The sequence below is a fragment of the Cryptomeria japonica genome, chromosome 10 (genome assembly GCF_030272615.1).
Source record: "Cryptomeria japonica chromosome 10, Sugi_1.0, whole genome shotgun sequence".
In the NCBI taxonomy this organism is placed as follows: domain Eukaryota; kingdom Viridiplantae; phylum Streptophyta; class Pinopsida; order Cupressales; family Cupressaceae; genus Cryptomeria; species Cryptomeria japonica.
In genome coordinates this window covers 420688884-420695698 of record NC_081414.1, presented here as the reverse complement: position 1 = coordinate 420695698, position 6815 = coordinate 420688884, and positions in this window count along the sequence as shown.

Genomic DNA, 6815 nt, shown 5'->3' with positions numbered 1-6815 from the left:
CACCTTTTATTTGGCGTATGTAGTGATGTGCAACTTTCAAAATTCAGTTTGGATCAGTTTATCAGGTACCCATTTCAAGGGGTGAGCTGAAAGTGCATTTTAGGAACATATGCAGATTTTACCAAGTAGCCTACTTTGAGTGTTTATATCTTTTTCCTTGTTGATCGTCATGGTAAAATTAAAAATGTATTAAATTCTATGCATAAATGTGAGTCAAAATGCAAATTTTCAAGTCTTTATGAATCCATTTACTCAGTTTTTAAAGCTCAATCCGTTTGCAGTTTGTATGGTTTGACAAGTCTCTGTTTCAGCTACTAGTTGGAGCCCTGTTTTGCATAAGTGTAAAAGTTACCTCAGTGAGTGTCATGTCAAAATGTTTATTCCGGGCTATTTTTGGTATAAATGACAAGCTATGTTTCCAGTTTCAAGCTCCTGCCAATCCGTTTGATCGATTTTCAAAAGGGTTTCTTGAGCCATCTATTTCAGTGATCCGTACTTTCATTACTACATTAGTTAAAGTAGCCATTTTCATGAGTGCACCATTTGCACCCAGTCAACCTTTTGGTCGAACCAAGCATTCTAAGATTTGATATGTACTTTAAGGTACCCATGTCTTAGATTTGAGGGTCTACGGAGATCGTTTGATATTTTTAAGAAAGGTATCATGGGTTGCCTGCGCATTGACTTCATTAGGTCCTCAGTGCCGACAAAGCCAGTTGGTCATCTTTGACCATTAATATCTCTTCACTCGGGATTTGTCTTGAAAAATTGTTTGGTAGAGTTCATTCTTGTATATCAAAGTACACGCCTGTCAGATGGCGAGGTCCAGAAAGGAGTTTTGACTGGTTTGAAAATTACGTCTTCGCGATTAAATGCGAAAATGTGGCACAGGCACCTGAAAGTTGCAAAACTTAGTTTGATGATCCGAAAATGATGTCAATCGATTCCAAAGGTATGTTTAAGGTTCCTGAGGCATTTTAAAGGTCAGTTGAATGAAAATAAAATTTTTTTTAGTCGGACCCACTTTGGGGCCCGACCTAGCTCATGCCCATGCATTAAATTTATGGTGACATGGTCTGAAAGAAAAGCATGTATCTTCCGGAACCAAGTTGGGTATGGAGATAGTGCATCTTTGTCTCTTCTATTTTGAGAAAATGTGATAGGTTTTATCATATCAATGCAACAAATCTCATACTTTATGCAATCTGCAGTAGCATTGGCAAATGTGAGTATAAAGTGCAGAAATGTAAAACTCCCTCCTTCAGCGTGGATGAGAAAAACATAAGGGAAAACATCATTGTAAATTATAGAATGAAGTAAAGAAGAGTTTTCGTTATTTTGAAAAAAGCACACAAAGATAGTCCATCATGACAACTTCTATCATCAAGCATTGTGCAAGATCAAATAATCAAAATAATGAGCAATCAAGATTTAAAGAGTATTCATCAAGAACGCGGGGTTAAAAGTGTCAATACTTCAAGAGCAGCCAAGAGAGGGGCAACATCTTTGGCATCCAAACATGTTCTTGATGGACAGAGTTGCATAATTGCTGAACAAAATGGTTTAGGAGAGACTCTAGCATATCTTGCACCACTGGTGCATCGTCTAAAAGAGGCAATGAACTCCCAGCGAATGTGCATTGGCAGGCATAAAGCTCTGCGTGGTGGGTGAGCTGAAGTGTAGTGTGGAGCTCCATTGCCAAGCATACCCCTCTCTCCACATGGAAAACAATGGTAAATGCCTCCCTAAACTCCTCCTATGTGACATCTGAAGTGGCAGGGCCTTTAAACCAAATGCAATTGGCAGGTCACGTGGACCATGAAACTCCCACGCATGTTTTAAAATTGGTAGTCGGCAGTTTCAAAACCAGACTTGTTCCTCCATTGCTAGCATCCTCCCTTCACGTGGGGTGGAGGAGACATTGCAAAATTACTCTTAGCCATGGTGAATTTCTCCTCCTGCATGGCATGGTCGTAAGAGCAACATGCAAAAAATCCCAAGTTAATGCAATTAATAGATGTTTCCCCTCCTTCACTATGGTAACTCCAAGCAATTACTCTCTGTCGTGGCTGGTGAAAAGTCTGCAAGAGCTCTCAAGCAAGTGTGATTGGTGTAGAACGTTAAGCCTCCTCCTGCGTGGTTTATGAGAACCATTGAAGCTTAAGCAAATGCATTTGATAGGTGTATTTCCCAATGTCCACAGCCCTTGTTAGCATCCTCCTTTGCCAGAAAATAGAGTAGGCCCATCGATATAAATGGAGATAAGGGTTATAAAGTATTGGTTCTCAATGAGGTCAACAAGCTTTCTAAAGAAGCTCAACACTCTCTTCGACGAACAATGGAGTTGTATAGTGGAGTCTATCGTGTTGTAATAATGCGTCAAAAGCTTTTGAAGCAGTTAGGTTTCGTTGTTTAAATGTTCACATCAATGCACCAACAAGAGGCAGCAGATAATTTCGTTAGAATGTTTGACCTGGCACATAGCTGGTAAAAGAGGAGTTAAAAATAAGTTTCAAGCAAACGCCATTAAAACTCTTAGAAATTCTCAGAAATTGGAGTTCTAGGCTAAAAGCCATTATCCCACATTCGCTCGGCGAAGGGATATTTTAGTGTTTAAAAGTAAAATTCCACTCATTCATAGTGTGAAAGCCTCAAAGGCTTTTGACGGATGGTGCTGGTTGGGCCAAGGCGGACCCCACACGTGCGGGCACACTTCTAGAGGTGACCAAGAAGGCTGAGTGGTGACCAAATGGACCCCACGCATGCATGGATCCTGAGGCAGGCGAGTTTTGTAGAGAAAGGGCTACTTAACCAGCGAGCAAGTTGCAGGAGATCTACGGTGTGCGTTGATTCACGAAGGGAAGATGCTCGAAGAATACCCTTCACGAAATGGTGAAAAAGCTCAGGCAAAAAAACAGTGTTAAAGACTCTGCAGGTTCAAGATCCGATGGCCCGCGTGATTTCGGAACCTGAAGATGCACGTTGGTTAAACCCTGCGAAATGGCAAAAATATCAGGTGGAAAATCAAAGGTTAAAGATCGAGCATGTTTAGCGAGATCGACGGTGTGCATGGATTCGCGAATGAAACATGCACGCACATTACCCATTGCGAGGCAGCAAAAGATGACATGGCACACAGGTGGCAAGTCCAGGTGGATGTCCAGCTCGCGGGTCTCGTCCAGTGGCGCTGAGATGGTGATGACGTGGCGAGGAGCAAGCAGTCCAGTGGTAGTGACAAGGAAAACACGTGGCGGATTGATGAGGTGTCATCCGAGGTGGCGCCCAATGGATGAGGCAAAATCAGGGTGAAAAATCAAAGTTAAATGCATAGTTGAAACTATAGGTAAAAATTAAAAAAATTTAAATGATGGAGGCATATTGAGATTTAATTCGCTCAGAGGCTCATTTTTGTCCGAAATAGCAAGTATCATATATCACCGGAAAGCTCTCGGAATGAGGAATGCAGTTATGAAGTTAGTTTCAACAAATGTGGGATATTTCGAGAGCATTTTCCATGAGAAAGAGGAAGAAAATGAATTTCAGTTAGAAAAAAAGACACTTGGCAAATTTTGATGAATTCTGATATTTTCCCCTCCTCTTCTTATTCCCATTTTTTTCTCATTGTAATGGTTCCAGAATTTTGGAGGAAGTGCTCTAGATTTCATGGCTTCCAATTCTAAGTTCTCTTCAAGATTGTACAGGGCAGTGCTTTTCTTTTAGTAATAGAGTATCTTCTTGTTGTAAATGTTTTCTGTTGCAGGTCATGTATATGTAAGGCATATATATAGCTAATTGGATTGTCTCTAAGCATTCTCTATTTTTAATAAATCCAGTCTTTGAGGGAGTTTGGGTTTGTCCTCTCAAAGTGGGAGTGTAAGGGTTGTTTTCAGGTACTCTTCAAGGAAGGGTTTAAATTCTATGAGCAATCATTTTGGATTTAGGATAATGTCTGGATATGTATAATCCTCTGTCTGAGTTTAGAATGTATCAATGTCAGGCATTAATACAGGGACATCTTTCTTAATCAATTGGATTTGCAATAGAGGTTTTCATTTTCAGTTTGATGTATGACTCTGTTGCCCTCGGATAAGGCACTAATCTTGCAGATTTTGGGGTTTTCTCATAAATTAAAAATCAAAATCAGAATATCTACCTTTATTTTATGTTTTGTGGGAATGTTTCATCCATCTCATGCTTCAACTTAGTTGAGATGTCAATGTGGATCTATCCCATCTACAATAACCTCCTAGTTGTTAAGCCTTGTGAGATCTATCTGTTTCTGTTGATGCTGTCATAGGTGTGTAATAGGTTTAATTTTAAGCATCAAAGGTATACCCGCCTAGGTTTTGCAGAGCCTGAAGAGTAGAAGGATTCATATCCTTGTCATGTTGTCCAAGCCCTAAGGTTCTTCATAGATTGAATTGGCTACTTCATAGATCAATTGCAAGTGTACTTGGGTTAATCATTTTTTATGAACAACAATGTCAATAGCAGGAGAGTTATCACAGTGAATAACTACCGGTTCAATGCAATGCACTTTGATATCCATCAACATTTGCTTCATCCATAGAACCTGTGTACAATTAGTAGCAGCAACAACATACTCAACTTCAACAATAGATAAAGAAGTACATGATTGTTTCTTGTTGATCCATGAAACCAACTTCTTTCCAAGAAAGAAAGCTCCACCGGAAGTACTTTTCTGATCATCAACATCACCAGTCCAATCAACATTTGTATATGCACATAAGGTAAAGTCATCATCCTTAGGGTACCACAAACCATATTAAGATGTACCTTGCAAGTATCTAAAAATTCTTTTCACCACACTCTAATGATTTTCTCTAGGATCACTTTGAAATCTAGATGCGATACAAAGAGCATTCATTGTGTTAGGCCTAGTCTGAGTCAAATAAAGCAGACATCCAATTATAGATTTGTATCTTGTAGGGTTTACCGGTGCAGAAACATCTTTCCTTGTCAATTTCTCACTTGTAACCATAGGAGTACTTACCGGTTTAGAATCTCCCATACCAAATTTCTTCAACAATTCCCTAACATACTTAGTTTGACATATGAAAATACCTTTATCAGTCTGAGTAATCTGCAAACATAAGAAAAAATTCATTTCCCAATCATAGACATTTCAAATTCCTTCTCCACATTCTTAGAAAATTCCATGCATAACTTATCTTCACCTCCAAAACTGATGTCATAACAAAAACTTCAATAATCAGTATATCATCATTAGTGATCTTATAATATAAATTAGTGTCAACATTACCCTTAGTAAAACCAAGCTTCAAAAGATATTTATCCAATCTTGTATACCAAGCTCTAGGTGCCTATTTCAATCCATACAAAGCTTTCCTTAACCTGCAAACCATGTTTTTATCATCTGATAGTGAAAAACCATCAGGTTTCTCAATATAAACTTCCTCATCAAGATCCCCATTCAAAAATGCACACTTAACATCCATTTGATAAACCTTGTAGTTTTTATGGGTAACATAGGCAAGAAATAATCTTACAGCTTCAATCCTAGCTACAGGTGCAAAAGTCTCTCCATAATCAATTCCTTCCTTCTGAGAATATCCTTTACAAACCAATCTAGCCTTATTCCTTTCAACTTGACCATCCTCATTCAATTTATTCCTAAAAACCCATTTAGTTCCAATAACATTATTATTTTTAGGTCGGGGAACTAAAGTCCATGTGTTATTTTTCTCAATTTGATCTAATTCTTCTTCTATAGCTTTCAACCAATATTTTATCTTTACATGCTTCAATTAATGCTACCGGTTCAACTTGAGAAATTAAACATACCTCATTAGTCGCCAGTCTTCTTCTTGTCATCACCCCATTGTTCTTATCCCCAATGATCTGATCTTCTGAATGATTCAATCTTACATACCTAAGAGTCTTTTAATTCTCTGTTCCTCTTCACGGTTCTTCAATTACTGTTGAATTTTTTGATACTTCCAGAGTAACTGGTTCAACACTTTGTTCTAGTAAAGGTGCTACCGGTTCATATATAATCATTTCCACCCCCAATTCTTGCTCATAAACTCTTATTTGACTTCTATTAAGCTCATCCACCTTGACATTAGCACTCTCCACAATTCTCTACAATCTCTTGTTATAACATCTATATGCCTTGCTTTCATTAGAATAACCAAGAAATATGCCTTCATCACATCTAGAATCAAATTTTCCAATGATACCATCTCTCTTGATATAACATTTACTACCAAAGATTTTGAAATACTTAACTATAGGTGTATTGCCAAACCATAATTCATAAGGTGTCTTACCAGTTTCTCCTTTGATATGTACTTTGTTGAATGTATAAACCGATGTGCTCACTGCTTCTCTCTAGTACATATGAGGTAGACTAGCTTCCATCATCATTGTTCTAGCAACATCCAAGATAGTTTTGTTCTTCCTTTCCACAACTCCATTTTGCTGAGGTGTTTGGGGAGCAGAAAATTGTCTCCTTATAACTTGCTTCTCACAAAAGTTATTAAACTCACCGGATGTAAATTCTCCACCATGATCTGACCTCAAACATTTAATCTTCAATCTTGTCCCAGTTTCCACTTTAGCCTTGAAGATTTCAAACTTTTCAAAAGCCTCAAATAGAAAAGTAACCCACATCATTCTAGAATAATCAACAAAGATTAGCATGAAATATCTATCACCTTGAAAACTTAGCAGGGCCACACAAATAAGTATGAATAAGATCAAGAACATCATTAGATTTATCTTGTATACTCCTAAAAGAGGTTCTGACCTATTTTCCCATTTGACATTCT